Below are 23,518 nucleotides of genomic sequence, written 5' to 3' on the forward strand. Positions count from 1 at the left end.
CTTTTTCCTTGAAAATTGAACCGCTGACGGGACTCAAGTCATTCCTTTGCAAGGTCGACGTATTTGCTGCTTAATTCACCAGTTAGCTCCACTGGTGGTGGTTGCCTCCCGTTGATCGCCCTGATGGAGGACCAAGTGAAAGAGGCAAACACATTTGGACCTTCGGCCCTGCAACTTCCTTTCAAAACCATAGTGGATCTAGAAGTGCCACGCTGATATTCAGCAGCCCTGAGATCTCAGGGTTGTGGTGGATGAGGCCCATCTGGTTCTGAAATGGTAGTGGGCATCTGGTAAATTCGCTTTAACCATAACTTAGGCTATAACAGAAGTCATCTCATCATGATTATGTCTGGTTCAGCGTCTCAACACATCAGTTATTCTCAAATTCTTCTTGTAAAACCCCAATAGTCATTTTAGAAAACTCACTCTTCCAGTTGAGTCGTTTCCATCGCACTGAATGCGTCACGTTGTTCGTTGCTTTAATCGTAGCGCTAATAGACCGCCGGAGGCTGTATGGATCGTTTTCAGAACCTACATCTTTCTAGATGTGGTTCTGATCCATCAGGCATTCATTTGATTCTCGTCTGCTGGGCTGTACTTGCATGACGTGTCACCTCACTAGTGTCTCAAAACCTTAAACACTGAACCAAAGCACTTTTCCTGGAGATCTTACTCTGTAGTCCGCAGAAGATTCGTGCTGATCCCTCCCTTTATTCTGGTTTGCAATACTTATTTTTCATTTTTGTATTTTCTACATTGATTTTATGTATAAATTGAACTTTTTAAAAGGGCACACATGTAACCAAACGAATCCTACTTCACACGTGGCTGCTTCAATTATATGAATATGAGATTAAACTATCAACATAACTGCTGGAGCCCATTCAGCTTGGAAGACGGGTCCTTTCAGGCTTTTTAGTTTTTTTTCTCTCTTTTTTGTTGATGTGGATTAAAAACTTATGACAGAAATGAATTTAGGGAACACATGTGTGTTCATCCAGGGCCGGGTGGTCAGGCGGCAGCAGCCCTCACAGGAGGATCCACCGGGCCTGCAGGAAGCTGAGGTTCCACTTAGAGGAAATATTGCCCATCATCACTGGAGGGAGGACAGGCGGTCCGAATACTACAGGAGAGAACCTTGAGCTTTCAATCGTTTTCAACGCCTCCTCATTTCGCCTGCACAACAATCTTTTAAAGAGCGTGCATCCTCCGAGTTACTCATCATGTTCAGACTGACTCCTTCTGCTCAATGTGTATCGACAAGAGGCCACGGCAAAGAAAAAAAAAACAAAAAAACAACATTTTGTGTGGGAAATCGATAAAGTACGAAGCAAATCAATTCTTACACAGACAAAACACTGAAAGAAGTGAATCAATGAAGGAAGAGAATTAGGTAACACAGTCTTTCCATCTTCATAAAAGAAGTTTGGCGGAACTGTAACGGACTGGCGACGCGCTCAAGCTGCATCCAGACTGGTGACGGGGATCTGCAGGGTCCTGCTTGTCTTGTGCTCAGGGACACCCATGGGTGGTGGGTGGGTGTGTTTCAGTTATAAACACACAGCAGCACCCGATTTAAACACCTCAGTTTTCTTCACATATCTAAACATCATGGATGATGAAGGGCACCTCCTCCCTGGTGGTAAAACTTCTCTAAATATCTTTACATTTCCTCTTGATGGTTTACCATGTATTGAGATAAAATAGACTCAAAACATTTATGTGTGCGTAGCTCTTGATTTGTGCGTATTATTAGATTTGTGCATGCGTAACTTACAAAACGATAATTACGAATTCAAAAAGCCTCCTACACACACATCGTTAAATGCAAGAATCGCCTGTTACAAAGCTGTAGATACTCAAAAATGGTTGAGACTCTTTTCACGCCTCCAAGAGGCCTCACAGATTCATCTGTACATGGTGTGTTTAAGGAATGGTGGAAAACTGGGTCATGTGAATTTTCATCTTAGTCCAGCGTTATTTCCCTCGATATTTAGTTTCCTCTAAACTTGTAACGAATTGTGAAATATTGTGGGTTTGTGTAAGAAAGAATATCTCAGCACCCCGTGGTTATAACACATTTACTTTGTAATATTCTATAATTCCTTATATGGACAGATGTGCATTTATGCAGATATTTTTAAAGCAACGGCCGCTAGGCAAGAAGATGGTAATGGCGGCATCACGGTGGTATAAGGTGGTCTGAAGTAGGTAACTACGTATCGGGGAAAATTTATGAATTTGTAATTATCGTTTTGTCCGTAACCTCTAGTAAGTTACGCACGCACAAATCAGATAATACGCACAAATCAAGTACTATGCACACACAAATGTTTCCAGTCGATTTTCTCTCCTCAACCAGGCCTCACATTTCTAGACCAACTCCTATAAAACAACTGTAGTTGGTGACAACACCTGAATGTGTCCAGAAAACCTGACGATGAAGGAGGAGTTCACCAAGAAGGGAAAAGAAGAATCAGAAAAAGAATCAGGAGAAGAAGAATCAGAATCAGAAAAATCTGAAGAAGAGCAGACAGACTGACTCAGCCTCTCATCCACCTACTTAGTCCTTCACTATTACTCTACGCACAAACAAATGTTTCCAGTGGATTTTCTCTCCATAACCAGGTCTCACATTTCTAGACCAACTCCTATAAAACAACTGTAGTTGGGGGGGCTGAGCTCACAGATGCTGCGATTCATGCTCAACAAAACAAACACTCTCCATTCAAGATGTATTAATACTCAGTCCTTCTCAGTTCTTGTTGGGGATCTGGGAAGCGGAGGGGGGGACTGGCCGATGGTCCAACAGGAGACAGATGTGACAGTACGAGGAGTGTGGACACTTTCTTATATGATGGATGACCAGACGGACTCTCCAGCGTCCCAGCAGACGACTCTGAAATCCTCCTCATGACGGAATGTGTGATGGGAACAGATGAAGAGAGGAACTTCCGCCCCCGTTCACCTCTAGAAACACCCTCCGCCCGCGGGACGGCTTTCCCCGCAACGGCCAGACAACATCACACAAAAACCTCCAGACGAAAGACGAGATCGCACATCCTGGTATCAACACAGCCTGCAGGGCAGCGTGTCCTGATGCTCGTACCTGCCCCCGGGGTGGGGGGGGTCTCGGCGCAAACCAGGCGAGAGAAACAAATCTTGAGAAGTGATATGTTTGAAGAAGTGACAGCGATTCGTGGATATGCAGACCATGGAGGATCTGCTGGCGGTCAAAAATATGCCGTCTGCCGCCTTATGACTTCTACTGCCTATGAGCAGGACGGAGGGAGGTGATGGAGAGGGGTGGGGATGGGGGGGGGGGTCTGCATCAGCAGCAAACCTTTGGGAACATGACCGATAGAGTTGAGATTGTAAATAAAAGGCTAGCCTCCAGCGAAAAAACACCCGCAAAAAAAACAAAGAAAGCTGCCCGAAGCCTGGGCTTGTTGCCACGCCGCCGTAGCAGACATTTCAAAGAAGAGCCGGGGATGCTGGCTAAACTGGCATTAGGCGGCCAGCACACACTCCACATGTGCGAGGTGCATTGGGAGGATGAGAGGGAGGAATCCCGGCCCCCCCGGCTGCTGTGGATGCGAGGCCTCGCTCCTACTGTACCTGCAGGGCCGCTGCGTTTCCGAGGCCCTCTGCCTCGACACGTACCAGGATGAAGGAGTTCACCCTCGTTCATATCATCTCCACCGAGTGGCCAAGTTTGTAAGATGCAAATGAAGCCAAACGCGATACAAAGCAGGGAGGCACATGGTGCACTAACATGCTCCCAGGTGTCAGCCGAGGTTCTGATGAGGTTTACTGGTGCTGACATTCACAGATAACCAACAACTCACCAGATATGCTCAAGTGCAAAGCAGCAAACGAAAAGCAGTTTCGTTTGTTAGGTCTAACATGCGGTTAGGCAGGCTTCAGGCTTGATTCTTGGGTCCAAACAACTTTAAAGACTTCCAAGTCTTAGTGAGTCTCCATTTTCCAGATTTAAGGAAATGAAAGAACAGTAGAGCAGTCCATCCCTAGTTATTACACTTCTTCAGCTATTAAAAGCTGAACCAACACTTATACTTGTCTCATTTATACTTGACACATTGATTTATATCACCGAAATGCAGCACTTTCACAATAAAAGCTCAACTACCGCACTATACTTCATGGATTCCCGGTCAGTCCTTGAATAAGTTCATTGTTACAGCCCAAACAATCATGGGTTGCCCTCTCCCCTCACTGGAGGACTTACACAGCGACGGCTGTATTAAAAAGACGAAACAGATCACAGACGACACTTCTCACCCTGGACTCTCTCTGTTTGCCCTGTTGCCCTCAGGTAGACTATAAAAAGCCGAGCTATAAAAACAAGAACAACCCAATTCAGAGACAGTTTTTATCCTACAGCTGTAAAAAACGAGTCAAAACAAACTGTAAACTGATATGAGGGATTGTGCATGTGTAGGCTATTTTTAATTATCTTATTATTTGTTACTTTATACTTGACACATTGATTTATATCACCAAAATGCAGCACTTTCACAATAAAAGCTCAACTACCGCACTATACTTCATGGATTCCCGGTCACTTACGTGAAACTGTCACAACATGCTCACAATGTATACAATTACTGGATATAATATTACATGCCTGCTTTCTTTTCAAAATGCAGCTTCCATCATTTTCCTTCAGGTGAAAGGTCCCGCCCACAGTGTTTATAAGTAGACGAACTAATGTCCAAAACTGATAAAATGCCTCAGAAGACACAGGTCGGGTCCAGATATAAAGGACAAGAGAAGTCCTCCTGCGTGTATCTAAGCTTCACTTTCCTCAAAATGTGAAGCGATTTCTTTCAGATTACAGCTTTATGATGTTGCCCTCGTCCCCGCCACCGCCACCGCGATCTTTAGTAAGAACAATCAGCTTTCTTCTGCCAAGTCAACACCGACTATGTTAGGGAAAAGATTTGTAAAAAAAACAAATTAGACTTTAACAAATAACTTTGTGAGACCGCCAACAGCAACTCCAGATTCACGGGAAAGCGTTGTCGTCATCCATCCTGCGTTTCCCCGAGTTTTTAGACAGAGGCTCCGGCACAGATTTGAAGTTTTGTGTGAAAGTAAAAGCAGATATTTCGTTTCTCTCCTCTGCAGCTCTTCTGAGGACTGTTACTGAGGAGGTTCTGAATTCTGAGGACTGCGTGTCCACTTCGCAGCACGCAGAACCCTACAACTTAAGGCTCTGGACAAATACATGCGCCAAGTGAACACATGCTGTCAATCAGACTGGCAGGTGCAAAAGATAAAGTTGAACACGTTGTGAACTATAAGTTGCACAGAAATAATCTGGGATCTAAACGTAACACATGAAGGAACCAGGGAGAGTTTTCTTTTCAACAACGTTCACATTTTTTTATTTAAATAAGGCATTTTCTCATACCTGCATCAAGTTGCACTGATTAACCTCCTAACGTTACACATTTTCAACCTGTTGACAACATTGTTTGAACATCCCAGCCAAACTTAAGGCCTAACCCCTAAAGAGCTGATAGAAAACTGAGCAGCTGGACACATCCATCTACCTACCTCCATCTACTTGTGTTATTGGTAGAAGTGAGTAAGTAACATTTATTTATATAACACTTTTCACAGACAACGCTCACAAAGTGTTTCACATAACAACAGACATAAAAAGACATAATGAGACATAAAAGACATGAAAAGAAACCAAATGAGTTTTGTTTTAATAAACTTCATTTTGTCCATGGCTTTAGAATTTAATTTGCTAATTATTTTTGTAAGACATGAATTTTTAGGTTTTTTAAATATATTTTTGCCATTCCTTTCACCTTCATCAGAGTATTTAAAAAACCTAAATATTCATGTCTGACAAATAGAATTAGCAAATCAAAAAAGTTTTGCTCTCACTCTTTATTTTGTTCATTATTAGTAAGTTTAGTTACAAAATTTCAAGAAACTTTCCATGTTGACTAAATTCATGGGAAGTAAGAAACATCTGTCTGAATCACAGATCGTTTCTAGGATCCAACACCAGAACCGCTGGTGCCACACAGTTCCAAGAACCCGCCAACCTTCATATCTTCATCTCAACTATCTCATTCAGGGGTTTTGAGAGCGTCGAGTTTCTGCGTGCGGGAGATCAGGTTTAGGAATCAGACATGGACCTGCAGCCCAAGGTGACCTCATTACCAACATTTGTTCCGCTTGTCGCTGCAAATCACAGGCCGTGTCCATCAGGATGCAGCGAGCGGCGTGCAGCTAACGCGTTCATCACCGTAACCGAGCAGCGGCGAGGCGATTCCTCCCGATTCCTGCTGATCTGTGACCTCGGAGAGGAACCGGCGGTTGGGAGGGAGGTGCTCTCCGTCTGGACCGACGGGGGACGGCAGAGAATAAAAATGCCGATGGGACCCGGTGGTCGACCTCTTTTAATAGGTTTGATCTCGGGGCAGCGAGACGGGGTTTATGCAGCGTGTAGGCAGTTCTCCACGACCTGCAAACCTCCAAAACGTCTGCTGGGCAGAATATCGACGTGACCCCTGCAGCCACTTGCAGACGGTTTATGGCTGTAGCAGGAGGCTGTGGAATCAGCATTAGAGGCGTCAGCGTTACGTCAAATGGAGCTGGGATGATGACTCGACTGTAGACACCCCCTCAGGTCGCACCACTGAGCTCGAGTCAACTTTAGCAACCAAGGAAAACCCATAACTGCAGAGTCCAAGCAGATGTCTGACATGTTTCTTTGTCGACTCCAGTTATAACGTATTTAATAATTAACCAGGTAACGTGTGATTAATACCTGGAATCATCCTCTCTCGTATAATTGGACTTTTATTCTTTTTGTTCCGTTAGTCCATGTCTTTCCTAACATACAGGAAATATGTACGCAGAAACTACTTCCCTTCTCTGTGCTGTGTGAAGACGGGTTGAAAATGTTCAACTTAGGTGACAACACCTGAACGTGTCCAGAAAACCTGACGATGGAGGAGGAGGAGAAGAATCAAAAGAATCGGAAAAATCAGAAGAACCAGAAAAATCAGAAGAATAATCTGAATTAAAGCTGCAAGCAGCGATGAACGGGCCCTCGCGCGTGCAATTTCCAAAATTGGTGACTTTTGGGGCACAAAAGAAAGAAAGAAAGAAAGAAAGAAAGAAAGAAAGAAAGAAAGAAAGAAAGAAAGAAAGAAAGAAAGAAAGAAAGAAAGAAAGAAAGAAAGAAAGAAAGAAAGAAAGAAAGAAAGAAAGAAAGAAAGAAAGAAAGAAAGAAAGAAAGAAAGAAAGAAAGAAAGAAAGAAAGAAAGAAAGAAAGAAAGAAAGAAAGAAAGAAAGAAAGAAAGAAAGAAAGAAAGAAAGAAAATTCCTACAGATACAATAGGGCCTTCGCACTGTAAGTGTTCGGGTCCTAATAATCGGAAGAGGAATCAGAATACGAAGAAGAATAACAAAAAGAAGAAGAATCAGAAGAAGAATCAGAAAAATCAGAAGAAAAAGAATCAGAGGTTTCAGTTTCAGGGGTTCCCCTGAAAACAAACCCGTGTGTGCCATCGACATCGACCCCGAACGTTTCATTATCAGACATTATCAGGAAATGGAATAAAAAGCGTATTTCTTTTTTGTGTTTTAAATAATAAAATAAAGGTGGATGTTACCACCGTACAGGCTGTGATGCCCAGCAGAGGTGACGCCCACCCGTCTTCGGCGAGCGCGTCTGTGTGACTGGCGGAGGCGGCTGCAGCAGCCAGTTAACCGCTGGACATATCTGTCTTGGCAGAGCCGTTCTGCAGGACTTGGTCCAGAGCCAGCGAGCCGTGTGTGTGTGTGTGTGTGTGTGTGTGTGTGTGTGTGTGTGTGTGTGTGTGTGTGTGTGTGTGTGTGTGTGTGTGTGTGTGTGTGTGTGTGTGTGTGTGTGTGTGTGTCGGGCAGCTCCCTCCGAGCAGCTGGAAGTCTCCACACGTCTGCAGGAACGTGGCTTTGGTGGCAGATCCAAGCTGCCTACAAGCTCCAGCAGATGCTGCCGCTGCAGGGAGAACGACGATCCCTGCTTTTCTGTTTTAACTCTTTCCCTGCATCCAAATCTCTTTTTATATGTCATAAGTTCACATATATTACATGTATAAACACATGTTGTGAGTTTAATCCCAGTAAAACTTCCTGGCCATGAATTATTGCTCTGAGCAAGGTCCAAGAAGCATCACAGGGATGTTGAACATGTTCTTTCATCAGCGCTTCATCGGAGGTCGCGGGGAGGCCGTCCACGCAGATGTTTGATAACGGGACCGCCGAGGAAAACTGGGCACATTAGCATCTCGAATGTGCCAGAATGTGCTGGTGTTTCTGTGGAAGTGAAAGCTTTTACAGGGGAGTGATGACACGAGCCGACAGACTGACTCAGCCTCTCATCCACCTACTTAGTCCTTCACTGTTACTCTACAGGACTTTATTTTTAAATAAGAGAGACATCAGAAACACACTTGGTTCATTCTGGGTAATCACAATTATTGGTCCATCAAAACTGGAGTCAAAGCGTTTGACTTTTTTGTTCAAATTCTTATAAAAACAGGGGATCCAAGTCCGGCTGTTCAGTCCACGCGACATCTGTTACCAGAAACTCACCACATTTAATATTTGGAGTTTTCAAGGCCACAAATCTTAACATCAATTGTACGTTTTAATTAGGGCCCGAGCACTTACAGTGCGAAGCCCCTATTGTATCTGTAGGAATTTTTTCTTTATTCTTTATCCTTCTGACGAAAGAAGGGCCTTTTTGCCCCCCTAAACGTGCCCCAAAAGTCACCAAATTTTGCATGCAAGCCAGGCCTGGCGAAAAATTTGATATTTAATGGTTTGCATTAATGGGCGTGGCAGATTGGCTCAACAGCGCCCCCTAGAAAACTTTGTGCCTCAAGCCCCACAATACGGTTTGACGTACATGCATGAAAATCGGTACACACCTGTATCATGTCGCACTTAAAGAAAAGTCTCCTGGCGCCATGGCCAAAACCGAACAGGAAGTCGGCCGTTTTGAATTAATCGTGTTATTTTGGCGAAATTTATGCCATTTCTTCAGCCGCTTCAGAGCCCGAACCGTAACGTGCACCCAGGTGTGTTATACATCAAAATGTGCGTCTCCATCCTGCGACTACGCGCATTAATTTTCCCTTTCAAAAGTGTTACCGTGGCGACGCTAGACGCCAAAAAGCGCCCCCCCCCCCCCCTTCATCTGATTGGTCCATATTTGATAGTTCCCCAAAAGTCACCAAAATTTGCGCGCAAGCGAGGCCTGGCGATAAATTTGATATTTCACGGTTTGCATTAATGGGCGTGGCAAGATGGCTCAACAGCGCCCCCTAGAATACTTTTCTCTGCCATAACTTTTGAATGGTTTGACATAAAGACTCGTGGGTGGTGTCATCGGACTCGGTATTGAGTACTTGACCTTCATTGCCCTGAATTAGCCCTGCCCCTTCTTCTGATTGGTCAATATTTGATAGTCCCTATTTTCTGCTATAACTTTTGAATGGTTTGACATAGGAAGTCGTGGGTGGTGTCATTTCTGATATGCTTATGGGGGGCGGTGGCCGTGAGTGCCAGGGCCCGTTCATCGCTGCTTGCAGCTTTAATTTGCTAATTCTTTTTGTCGGACAAGAATTTTTAAGTTTGTTAAATACTTGACATGTTTCGGCGATTCATTTCGCCTTCATCAGGGAAAAATCTTTAAAAAAAAATAAAAATGATTGTCTGACAAAAAGAATTAGCTAATTAAATTGTAAAGCCATGGACAAAATTAACTTTATGAAATCGTAAATTGTACGTTTTTATTTAAGGCGGTCTTTTTGTGACAACAATTTTTGACACAGTTGACTCAGGTCACGCTGGACAGCTCTCTCTCTGGCCAGACAGATTGATGGATGATGGAAGAATCACGTATGACCAATTTCTAATAAAACGCACAGTTTGCAGGAACGGCGTGGAGTCAAGTGGCTAACTCCACCCCTCTAAACCTGGCGCTATGAACAAAGGTAAGTTTGTTTGTTTTAACTTTTATAATTGTCTTATCTGGTACCAGAAAATAACAAAATCAGTGTTTCCCGCTCTGCCTCCACCGTCGTCATGGAGATGTCTTACATTCTAGACGCGGTGAAGCTGGGACGGACGTAAAGTGACCCAGAATAAAATACTTTCAACTTAAGCTGCACGTTTAAGTCTACAAATCATGTTGGTTTAAAAAAAAAAGAATAAATAAATAGGTCCTGTGCTCTTATGCACCCTACTATATGTTGTTTAATTTGAAGGTATTTATGAATAAATGAGGCTCATGAGGAACAGAAAATGACGATAAACATGATCAGTGTGTTTGTAGCTGTTGCAGATTTTAAATGTCTCCCGACCCATAAATTTGAGTCTCTCAGCGGTCTGATATCGGGTCCGCTAAGCCAGTCCGGCAGTCTGACGGTTCTCCTGCTGGCAACGAGCCGATCCCGGCCCGACTACACCAGGAGTCTCAAAGCTTTCATCGTGTCGGAGCGATCTATAAAAAATGAGCTGAATCTCAAGCAGAGTCGTGATTCTGCTCAATATTCACGAGCAGAAACAAGGCAGGCCCATTAAAGCCAGCTTCAAACGAAGCTGCTTATCTTTTTAATTAGGCCGCAGGTTGAGAGCCAGCGATATTGCGCTCTGAGCTGATGTATATGTAATGTGCAGCCGTATTGATTGTGGGGAGAGGACGACGAGGAGGCCCATTCAAGGTTCTGGCTCCGCGAACTGTTCAATACCGGAGCTAATAAATAATATCAAAGGCACAACCTGGCTAAAGGTGGATGAGATGAAATCTCTTTATAATGCAAAACTCGCAGACGGGAGCGGAGGGAGGGGCGGCAGATATTTCCTTCTGCAGGCAGCCGGGGCGACAGGATATTGCAGGCATACGCGGCTGAAGAAACAAATAACCGTCTTTCATCAATAGCAGATTAAAACACGGACAGAAAAAGGGACAGAAAAGAACACCTAATTATATTCTCCAGTGTTTTTCTGACTATTTTGACACGGCTAATACACTTTCATGTGGATCAGCCCTCCCCTGCGGTACGCAGCACCGGCCCCTCCACCCCGCCAGGTCATCGGGTCTAATAGGCAATATAAGAAGCTATTTACACTTCAAGGCGCTAATGCAACACTATCCTCCATCGCACCGCACTCAGGCTGATTTTCTCACCTGCGCCGACGAGCAGAATCAGATCAAGTGTTTGGACTGCGACACTCCCACGTTAAACACCCTCCTCCGCAAACACTGCACAAGTTCTCACCCTGACCCTCATCACATCAACATATTGTTGATTTTACTGCCAGAAATCAGCTGCATGTCAGAAGTATAATTGAATATATGCAAATCGGCCCCTGGAACGATGGTTTTTTTCTCAACACGTTAATCTGATATGAAAAACCAGCGCTCAGATACAGTCTGATGTGAACTTAGAAGTTAAAGCTACATTTAAAACACATCTGCCCGCATCAACTTACAGTTCAACACCCAGCTGCAGAGACGCTCCTTCACAGTTACACGTCCAGGGTTTCACCCTCTTTCAAAGACCAGAACTGCCGGCTGTCCCGACTGCCATTTCCAGGTTTATTTCAGACTTTAACTTTAATTTTCCATCTTTATGGACATTTGTAAACAGTGAAAAAGAATTACTGTCAGAAATCCCTAAAGAAACACATATGAGACAATATGTCCTGAACTACTGCAACAGAGCCTAAATATATTTGTAATATTTATAATTTTACATGTTAGAATCGAAACATAAACCACTGCACCTTATATTGATCGCTAGGATTGCCCTCCCTTCACCAGAGGAGAAAAGCACACATGTTGACATTTAATTTTAAAGTATTAATTGGTAAATTGTCATTTTACATCTCCAGAATATATAACATCTAACACATGAGACGAGCAGCAAATGGGATGCTTTTAAATTTCCCCCGGATGCAGTCAGATGTTGGTCAAACCTCATTTTCCTTTTATGCCCCTCCATGAAGGGAATGAGTTGCATGATAAAATTAACCTACAGGCCCTCCCTGCTGTATATGTGTTTAAAGGTATTTTAAAAACACCCTTCAGCTGTTTTAAAATCAAAGTTCATTTAAGATTGTCCTTTACTGTAGATTTATGGAGCCAAATCAAGGCCAAAAGTTTTGCTAATTTGAAAATAAAATTTGAACCTGAAAATAATTTTTTACAGTTTCAATTATTTTTTTTTCGGTATCAGATCTTTTTTTCAGTTTCCGAACTTTTTATTTCAGTTTCAAATCTTTTTTTCTGTTTCAGATCTTTTTTTTTTAGTTTCACATCTTTTTTTTCAGTTTCAAATTTTTTTTCAGTTTCAGACTTTTGGCCCGGATCTGGCGTGGGGGGCGTGGCATCAACTGAGAGGGGCGTGGCATCATGAGTGACAGCAGAACAGAGAAGGCGGGGGACGTTCCTCAGTCAGTTGCCTTCAGGAAACGTAGGTTGCAGAAGTTATCAGTAGAAGTATGATTCAACACTGTATATACACTATATTCACGTGATTGGCAGTGGAAAAAACTGACACATTTCTGTTTAAAAAGCTGTTTTAGACCGTACTTGACACCAATCGCAGTATAAAAGCAATAAACTATGCCAGACTGTACAGTTCAACAGCCACACATTAAAGTTTGACATTTCCCACTTCCACATACTACCAAGTACGGTGTACTTAATGTACAATGTCTTCATCATATATGAATGTTTTATTGCCTTATATGTGAAACGTATGTGTGCCATCTTCACCAGGACTCCCTGGAAGAAGAGATTTTGTATGTCAGTGAGACATTTCCTGGATAGATAAAGGCTAAATAAATATAAGATCAAATAAAATATCACTTTCATTTGAAGGGATAACCATTTACTTTCGGGAAGAAGTGACCTCACAACCCAACTTCGGACAAAGATAGAAAACATTTTCATGCCTCATGCAACAACTTTATGGCATCATGTCATGATGACAACTATGATGAACATCGTGGTAGAGATGAGTAAGAAGCTCAAGACGGAAGAGAATATGAACGCAGCCAAACATGCAACCACACAAGACACAGCGTCAAAAGCAAGTTACCCTCCACACCTGTAGAGGGCACCGCTGAGCCAACAATTAAATTACCTTTTCGCCTCTTTAACCTTAAATGAGTTTAAGCCAAGGGCCGGCCATGTAACATTCGGGTTGAGTCTCACGTGGGACTTAAATTCTTTGCAATTCCTCGATGGAGGCTGGTTGCAGCCATTAACCTCCACGTTAAAATATCAGACTTTAGAGCAGAAATACATATTTACAGCATGGTTCAAAAAACCTTTTTGATCTCAATTGTTTGATTTCACATCCATGTCAACTCTGAGGGGAGTGAATGTTTTTGTACCAACCCAGGAGAGTTTATATGAAGCAATGCATGTATTTCCAATATGATTGACAGGGGGCTCAGCCAATAGTGGTTCTGCAGATATTTCGGCGGGATTTGGCTGAAGGAGCAAACTCTTCTTCTTCTCCGAATAAGTACGAAACTTTTCCTTACGTTCTAATTTTTTCTAAAACAAAATTTCACTGAAAGTGATTTTCTAGTCATACATCGTGTGTCAAAGTTACATTTCAACTACGAGGAACTAAAATGTAAAATTTTACCTGGATATATGATTTTTATCTCAAACTCGCCAGCATTTAGTCAGAACCTCTGGCTCAAACAGAGCTTTAAATATTATATATATATAAAATAATTTTGAAGCCGCTGCAGTCTGAAGATTATTTTAAATGTTGGCTTCGAAACGCTGTTTCAATCCCATGAAATGAAAAGCTGCTGAGGTTCAGTCGTCCTCTGATCGCTGGGAAACTAAAGGCCGCTGGAGTAAAGTGGGTGACCTTCCACGGTCACGTGAAACTAGTTCACCTAAAACGCCCGCTGATGTCATTTTGTGAAAGTTGAAATTGAGGCCGCCTGCCTCCGTGCCACCTCATCTTTTTCTAATTTGCTCATCCTCTCCTCACGCCTTCGTTGCTACGTGCTGAAGGGAAACTTTGTTGCAGAGGAGCTTCCATCTCAAACCCTTGTCACTTACGGCACAAATGCAACACAAAGTTGCTACTTTTCTCCGTCAAACACAGATTCTTAAAACAATCGGCAACCTTTGTTGTGGACTCCGAAAAGACTTCTCCGGAGGTCCCACGGCTGCATCCTCACAGCTCTTCAGACAAACCTCTCTCTGCCAGGTTAGAAACTGGGACGTCCTTTAAAAGTGTTTTGCTGATATTTATTTCTCGGGCAAAAGCGAGAGGCGGCAAGAGGAGGCGAGGAACGAAGAAGTCTCATGCATTTGTGCTGTTGGCATGTTTCTCCTGCTCCACTCCAGATCACACTTGGTGGTACAATAGCCAGTATTTGGGAGGTTGTGGGAGGTATATTTGGGAGGTTTTGCACGATCCATCTCAACCCAGCTAATTTTAATTGATGTATATGAATTTTATATTGTACTGCAATGTTGTGGAAGAGCCCAACTGTGGACTGGAGTTGAAAATTAGCAGAAAATTAGAATATCAGCTGCAAGCTTGTATCTATGTTTGACTGCATTGTCCCTGTCAAATAAATAAATAAATACAAAAAATAAACCCTTCTTTGTCAGTCCAGCCCGCCGACCAGCAACCTGTTAACGAAATCAACCAGTATCCTTTGGTTTTCCTAAATCCTTCTAAGCTGTTGTGGTACCTCAACTTCTGAACCCCTGCTCTGAAATTTCTTATCTTTGTTATCTCTCAGAAGTCGAAGGCTTGGCAAAATTTTAAAATATTAGTAAATAATTACAGGTTCTTGGGTCGCAGGTGCTCTGGTTGCGTTGTAGGAGTTTCTGGGAAGTCCGAGCGAGTAACGGCTGAGAGCCTGGCTGCAGCAAAGAAATTAATGCTGACAGAGGTGATTAGATAACTTATAATCAGCCTTTAAACACCCAAATGGGTTCAAGCTTCAGGATAACCGTTATCAGGATGTTCTACACCGTCCAGAATGTGAAAATCGAACCTGGTGGATTTGCAAGTTACAAAGTTTGTGCTCTCTGCCATGAGGCCGACTACAGAGGGGAAAAAAAACACCCCCCTCTCATGTTTAAACTGTTCAGTACTTGATATTTTCTTAGCTCCACCAAATAATGCAGGCAGCAGCTCGGGGGGTAGAGCTGTAAAGCTGTGGCTACACATGTAGTTTACCATAACTTAGTATGAATGAATAATGGACCCACTGACCACTTCGAGTGTCTTCAAAAGCACGATATAAAGAACGGATCAATATTTCCAGGTTTGCCATCCGTTCACAACTCTGACCTCCCTTTTCCTTCCCTCCTTTAAAACACTTATTTTCAGTCACAGCGAATGTTTGGTAGCAAAACTACTTGCTTCCCTTCAGGAAAGCCCTCCGGCTCGGGTTAAAAAAACACGATAATGAATCGTCAGATGGCAGGATTCTACTCTTCAGCTTTTCCTCTCTTGGTTGCCTCGGTAACGATCCCAGAACTTGTCAAACCAACACTGTTGTTCGGCCATTTGATTCATTTCAGCCAAAGATGGACTTCCATTGATGGGAAGAGCCGGCATTAAGGAATCCTGGCCGGCCGCTTGCGGAGAATCACGAACGGTCTGACGAATGATGCTGTCTGTTTTTCTTTTTCAGCTTATATATAATTCATTCCTTCCCATCACTTTCCTAAGTAAATGCAACCATCACGATTTCCCTGATAGATCCGTGCAATTACTTCCCAGCAGAGCAACGGCAGCATGAGGGAGAGGCTCATTCGGCAGCTCCGGCACTGAAACAAGTGTCCGACGCTAAAAAAAAAGTTAAATATTGATACGTAATTACGAGGAACACGACCATAATCATCTCCGACTCCGCTACCACCAACCATCAGCGGCGCTCTAAACCTGGATTTACACCAAAAGCGTCACAGGCGTCATAGGCGTCTAGTTGCCATTCATTGTCTATGAGAGCGTGCTGCGTGAGGCGTCGGAGGCCACGGAGGCGTTGGAGGCGTTCAGAGTGTAAATATGAAGTTGAGAGTATCTCAACTTTATGCAAATGAGCAGCGACGATGCCGAGGCAGCGTCCAATCACAGACCGGGATTCCCGAAGCGAAAAGCCTCAATGTAGATTGTACTTTCATGTACACACAAATGTACACTCACTCACATGCACACATGAGCATAGCTGTGCACTAACAAACTTATTTTATCAGGAATTAATATATTTCATCCAGAAAACTGATATTTTGGCTGATTTGACTGCCGTTTTTACCTGAACTCTGCTCATGTGAAACACCTAACTGATGGTTGAGGAGCTGGATGGTCTGAACTTTTTTATTTGCTACATCGATCCAACACAAAATAATAAAAAATGTGCTTATTAATCACAAAACACAGTTTAAACAATATGACCAAATCCGCTCCGACCCGGTGTGTCAGTTCACCGCAGACAGACTGCAGCTTCACCGGGACCAACGGCTCCCCGATGGTTGCTGTTGATCCGCGGACCAACCTTGTTAAAGAGCATCAATCTCACTCTTATTTACGCAGAAATAACGCCGACTGCAGGCGTCGACAGGTATCAACAGACTTTGGCAAGCAGCGCGATGCAGGCGTCCCGAGCCTCCACAGGCGATTTTTGACGCTTTTGGTGTGAATCTAGGGTAAGACCTTAAATACTAACTTTAAGAGAATCTTTTTGAGAAAAAGGAAGCAGAACTGGAGCCATTTACCTTTAGTTTTATTTGACTTCAATAATATTTGATGGACAAGATCTCACAGCACCAGCCTATACGAGGGCAGAGCTACCTGTTCCAGGTGTTCGGGATCAAGAACCGAACCCTTGTAAAGTACATGGGTATGAAATAAAAAGTTGTGCACGAGTGTGATTGGAGTTCTTCCTTCTCTCCTCTTTCGTTCACCAAAAAGAAACCTTCAACAAATCTGTCGGGTTCCTTCTTTGGGCAGAATTTTAGAGAATTAGCATTTCATGAATGCACCCAAAGAATTGTATTGAAATGAGATTAAATGGATTATTAATTAATTACAACAAACTGCAATACGAGCGTCATAAATGGACTGAGTGGACCATATTTAATTAGACTCTTCTTCAACATGTTAGCTTCCTCCGTAAAACGTGCTTAGTCCACCTCGGCTGGGAACTAAATGGAACCATACTAATTAAGGAAGATGAATTTATAAAACCTAGGAAAGGTTAAAAGGGTGCCTTATACCGCAGCGGCAGAAGTAAAAGGTTAAATACGGTTAAATCTTGGCATTTTGCAGGCATTTGCCTACTATTTGTACGATTTCTCCCTAAATCCCTTGAGGATCAGAGGATCTGAGCTGTCTTAACAGTTCAGGCGGGATACTGAGAGGAAGGTTTTCCCAGAGAGAGACATGAGATGCACCAAAAGCTATAAAATGTATTTTTGACAAACTTGTCCAGCTCACACTCGTCTCTCCAGTGTTAGAGTCGCTCCATTGGCTACCCGTAAAATTCAGAATCCAATTTAAAATTGTATTAATTGCGTATAAAGCCGTATAAAATGGCTTAGCTCCGCATTATTTGCAAGACCTGATAGTGCCTTATGTTCCTGGCAGAGCTCTCCGTTCTCGGAGTGCAGGTTTACTCGTAGTTCCTAGAGTATCTAAATGTAGATTTGGAGGGCGGGCGTTCTGCTATCAGGCACCACTACTATGGAACCAACTTCCAATCAGGATTAAGGAGGCTGACACCACCTCCACCTTTAAAACTAAACTTAAAACCTTTCTGTTTAGTAAAGCCTATAGTTAGTGTTAAGTAAACCTCTAGCTGGTGTTAGTAAACCTCTAGTTAGTGTAAACTCTAGTGTGTTAGATTCAGTAGTCATAGCTGCAGCCATAGAACAAGGCTATAATAGTTAGTCTGAAATATAGCTTCGCGGTAGATATGCTGCTATAGGCCTATGCTGCAGGGGGGCACCGGCATGATCCGCTGGGCAGTGCCTCTCACCCTTCTTCTCTTCTCCTCTTTCCTTCCTGTCTTCTCCTTTTTCATTTTTATTTATTATAAGTATCCCATAGCCATCATTTTTGTCCATCGTTCCTGTAGGTTCTTGTGCGGGCCCCCTTTTTTCTCTTTTGTGCATGACCCCGCCCCCCCCGGTAATCCCGCTGCTGCTTCCACATGCCTGCTGTGTGATGCTGATGTCACCACAACCCCCCCCCCCTCCCCAACTCTGAAGTGCAGATGTTCATAAACCTGGTGGCTGAGGAGAGAATTAAAAAGGGATCTAGACGGGCGATAAGGAACGACAAGATCCACCAGGAGCTCTGTCACTTCATAGCTGCTCGCAGCTACCAATGGACTTTTCAGCAGCGCTGAGACAAACTAAAAATATAAAAACGCATCGCCGCTTGAAGCTTCTCTCACTCTCATTTTCAACTTGGTATCAAACACAAGCCACAGACCCAGCAGCACATATATCATCTCCTCCAGGTTCTATATCTTTAGTGTTGTTGTCTTCTTCGTTTAGATCACACAATCAAATACGTCACAGCAGCTTCTCCAACCTCCTACTTCTGCTCCAGGTGCTGAATTGTTATGGAAAAGAAACCAGGTTGAGATGAGTAGAGCAGAGTAGGTGCTAGTGGAAAGTGCCATAAGTGATCTCCGGATGGCACCATGTTCAACACTCCCCCTTCCAGTGATTGGCTGCAGCAGCGTTTGTTGTGATCCATGCTTGTGCATGAAGTTTGTTTGGAGGGGGTTGTTTACTTACAAGAACACTGCATGCCCTACCTTTACAGGCACAGACTGCAACGGACAATTAGGTCTGCAGAGAGGATAATTGGGACTAACCTCCCATCTATCCAGGATCTGTACCGGTCCAGGAACAGGAAATGGGCAGGTAGCATCTCTGCAGACCCCTCACACCCAGGACACAGTCTGTTTGAACTCCTCCCCTCTGGACGGCACTACAGAGCACTGTAGCCAAAACCTCCAGACTCAGAGAGTTTCTTCCCCCAAGCTGTCGCTCTGATGAACTCTCATCACTCATAGAGTCTCAGAGTAATTAACCACTGTGCAATAATAATAGTAATTAAAGCTGCAAGCAGCGATGAACGGGCCCTCGCACTCACGTCCACCGCCCCCCATAAGCATATCAGAAATGACAGCCCCCACGACTCTCTATGTCAAACCCTTAAAAAGTTATAGCAGAAAATAGGGACAACCAATCAGAAGAAGGGGCGGGGCTAATTCAGGCCAATGAAGGTCAAGGACTCCATACAGAATCTTATGACACCACCCACGACTCTCTATGTCAAATCATTCCAAAGTTATAGCAGAAAATCGGGACAACCAATCAGAAGAAGGGGTCGGGCTAATTAAGGCCAACGAAGCTTAAGAACTCATTACAGAGTCCCATGATACCACCCATGACTTCCTATGTCAAACCATTCAAAAGTTATGGCAGAGAAAAGTATTCTAGGGGGCGCTGTTGAACCGTTAGCCACGCCCATTAATGCAAACCATGAAATATCAAATTTATCGCCAAGTTTGGCTTGCATGCAAAATTTGGTGACTTTTGGAGAACTATCAAATATGGACCAATCACATGAAGGGGGGGCGCGCCTTTTGCCGTCTAGCGTCGCCACGGTAACATTTTTGAAAGAGAAAAGTAATGCGTGGTGTCGCAGGATGTAGACGCACATTTTGATGTATAACACACCTGGGTGCACGTTACGGTTCGGGCTGAATTAACTGCCGAAGGAATGGCATAGATTTCGCCAAAATGACACAATTTATTCAAAATGGCCGACATCCTGTTCGGTTTCGGCCATGGCTCCAAGAAGCTTTTCTTTAAGTTGTGCCATGATACAGGTGTGTAGCGATTTTCGTGCATGTACGTCAAACCGTATTGTGGGGCTTGAGGCACAAAGTTTTCCGGGGGGCGCTGTTGAGCCATTTTGCCACGCCCATAAATGCAAACCATGAAATATCAAATTTATCGCCAGGCCTGGCTTGCATGCAAAATTTGGTGCCTTTTGGGGAACTATCAAATATGGACCAATCAGATGAAGGGGCGGTGCGCTTGTTGCCTTCTAGCGTCGCCACGGTAACACTTTTGAAAGAGAAAAGTAATGCGTGTAGTCGCAGGATGGAGACGCACATTTTGATGTATAACACACCTGGGTGCACGTTACGGTTCGGGCTGAATTAACTGCCGAAGGAATGGCATAAATTGCGCCAAAGTGACACGATTAATTCAAAATAGCCGACTTCCTGTTCGGTTTCGGCCATGTCGCCAAGAGACTTTTCTTTAAGTTCTTTACTGATACAGGTGTGTACCGATTTTCGTGCATGTACGTCAAACCGTATCGTGGGGCTTGAGGCACAAAGTTTTCAAGGGGGCGCTGTTGAGCCATTTTACCACGCCCATTAATGCAAACCATTAAATATCAAATTTTTCGCCAGGCCTGACTTGGGTGCAAAATTTGGTGACTTTTTGGGCATGTTAAGGGGGGCAAAAAGGCCATCACTTTGTCAGAAGAAAAATAATAATAATAAAAATTCCTGCAAATACAATAGGGCCTTCGCACTGCAAGTGCTCGGGCCCTAATAATAATATTTAAAGCTGCAAGCAGCGATGAATGGGTCCTCGCGCGTGCTATTTTCACCAATTATGGTCAAGGACTCAAAACTAAGTCCGATGACACCACCCATGACTCTTTATGTCGAACCATATAAAAAATATGGCAGAAAATAGGAACTATCAAATATCGACCAATCAGAAGAAGGGGCGGGGCTAATTTGCACCAATTATGTTCAAGGACTCAAAACCGAGTCAGATGACACAACCCACAACTCTTTATGTCAAACCATTCAAAAGTTATGGAAGAAAGTAGGGACTATCAAATTTGGACCAATCAGATGAAGGAGGGGTGCGCTTTTTGGCATCTATCATCGTCACGGTAACGCTTTTGACTGAGAAAAGAAATGGCCATCATTGCAGGATCGAGACACTGCATACGCTTCATGTATAACACACCTGGGTGCACGTTACGGTTCGGGCCGCATTAACGGCCGAAGAAATGTCATAAATTGCGCCAAAATTACACGATTAATTCAAAATGGCTGACTTCCTGTTTGGTTTCGGCCATGGCGCCAAGAGACTTTTCTTTAAGTTGCGACATGATACAGGTGTGTACCGATTTTCATGCATGTACGTCAAACCGTATTGTGGGGCTTGAGGCACGAAGTTTTCTAGGAGGCGCTGTTGAGCCATTAGGCCACGGCCATTAATGCAAACGTTTAAATATCACATTTTTCGCCAGGCCTGGCTTGCGTGCAAAATTTGGTGACTTTTGGGGGGGGCAAAAAGGCCCTCATTTCGTCAGAAGAAAACGAAAAAATGAAAAAAACAAAAACGAGAAAAATTCCTACAGATACAATAGGGCCTTCGTCAGTGCTCGGGCCCTAATAATAACCACAATCATATGCTGTAACAATGCACCTTTCAATAACCATGACTACCTCATACTGTTGCACCTTTCACTTTTTTTTTTGTTTTTTTTTTTGTTTTTTTTTTTTAAATTGTATATGTTAATATGACCCATTTGTCTATTTACTGTACAGTGAGCGCAATAATCAGAGTCAAATTCCCTGTCTGGCATGTTCATACTTGGCCAATAAACCTGATTCTGATTTAAGGCCCACAGAGTCAAAGAAGTCTTTGCAGTATGTTTCTGTCTGCATTCATGTTTCAACATACAAAAGCAGGCGTGTAATTAAACTAAATATGTTGTAAAGTTCTCTGAAAACAAACTGAACATGTTCTGCAGCAGACGGCTGCCTGAGCAGAGACAAGAGCCCGGGACGAAACCTTTATCCGTTTCTTCCTGCACCAGCGGTCACTTGATCACATCTGGTCACGTCGTCGGCTTCAGTCCCGTTTCGAATGTTTCATCACATGACCTCCACCGGCAGCCCGCCCGAACCGTCACATCTCCACGACGCACTCAGCCGCAGGAATCTCGTCGGCAGCTCCAGGTTTGAAGTCCGCAGAATGCAAATTGAAAAATTAAGGTGCACCTCCTCAATCTGCCGTTATAATCCGGCTCAAGAAGAGGAAGTAGAAAGGAAGAGAAAAATCCGCAGGAAGGGCTCCATTAATTATACAAAAAGAAAAAAAAAGGAGAAAAACTACAAAAGAGGGTCTGGTCTTTGAAGATACCGAGCACTAAATGTCACTGCAGCCTCTGAAGCTCTCAGCTGTCTTTGTCTCGTCCCCCCCCTCAAACATAAAACACGACAGCAGAGAGCAACGCCGAGACGGACGTTTCAAGCTCTGGCTGCAATCCTTTCATGGAAACACACAAATAAAAATAAGGTGCACTTTACTTCTGGTGCAACAGTGAGTTTTCCACGAGGACGTGCACGGCTCGGGAGAATCAGCACCATGTTCACATATCCACACTAAGGTCATAAACACTGAAGCTGCGACATAAAATGTGATTAAAAACTTAGATTCAATTAAATTAAATGAAAGAATGCATCATTGTCAGTGTTGCGGGGATTATTCGACCAACACTCTGCCCTAAATTGTGCTCGGGAAGGACCAGCGTTATCAGGGGACATCCAGGATTTAAATATTTACATCATCGCTGAATAATTTAATCTTATTAAATCTGCTGTGTTATTGGAAAAGCCAATATTTTGTCCACTTTGTAGGTTTAATTAACCCAGATCTGGAGATCTACAGAGTGCAAACATGGACGGAAACCTCAGGTGAAAGTAAAAGGCCGGGTCAGAGCAACAAACAAACATTGTTCTGAATGGAGATGCGTCATATGAGTGCAATTAAAAACTGTTTTTTTGTGTTAAAATGTCAGCAGATAAATGAAAATGTAATTAGTCTGATGAAGTGTCATGGAGCTCTTGCAGATTTCTGTGTCCTGATACACTGCAATCAAGACTTCAGATCTAAATTTAGTAGATTAATAAAAATATATATATATGTTCAGACATTGGCCAGGTACGGTTCTACTCCCTCATTTCTTCAGGAAAAGTGAAGGAAATAAAAGGTTTGGAGATCTTTGGAGATGTGCAAGTGAATCAAGCTGTCAGGATGGAGAGGGACATCAAACTTGTCTGGGACGTTAATCGTCAATACAGAGGGAGGTGGGAGATGAACTTGTATTACAATTACAGGAAGAGACAAATATGGGGAAAGAAAAAGGAGCAGGTCAGGTTCCAGGGCATAATGGAGGCAGTATTATGGTATGGGCATGCATAGCTACCTGAGGAACAATGGCCTTGGTGTTTATTCACAACGTGACACCTGACAGAAGTACATAGATCAATCCTGAGGCATAAAATAGTCTTATTCTCTGCTTACATTCAAGCAACTGCTACAAAGATGGCAAGAAGGCAAATTAAATATTCT

General features: G+C 43.4%; 1 protein-coding gene across 1 annotated transcript in view; it reads right to left on the reverse strand.

Moving 5' to 3' along the window:
- LOC133452558 (receptor-type tyrosine-protein phosphatase N2-like) overlaps positions 1-23,518 on the reverse strand; it is a 271,052-nt gene that overhangs the window by 140,800 nt on the left and 106,734 nt on the right.

Source organism: Cololabis saira, chromosome 10, assembly GCF_033807715.1.
Source record: "Cololabis saira isolate AMF1-May2022 chromosome 10, fColSai1.1, whole genome shotgun sequence".
Lineage (NCBI taxonomy): Eukaryota > Metazoa > Chordata > Actinopteri > Beloniformes > Belonidae > Cololabis > Cololabis saira.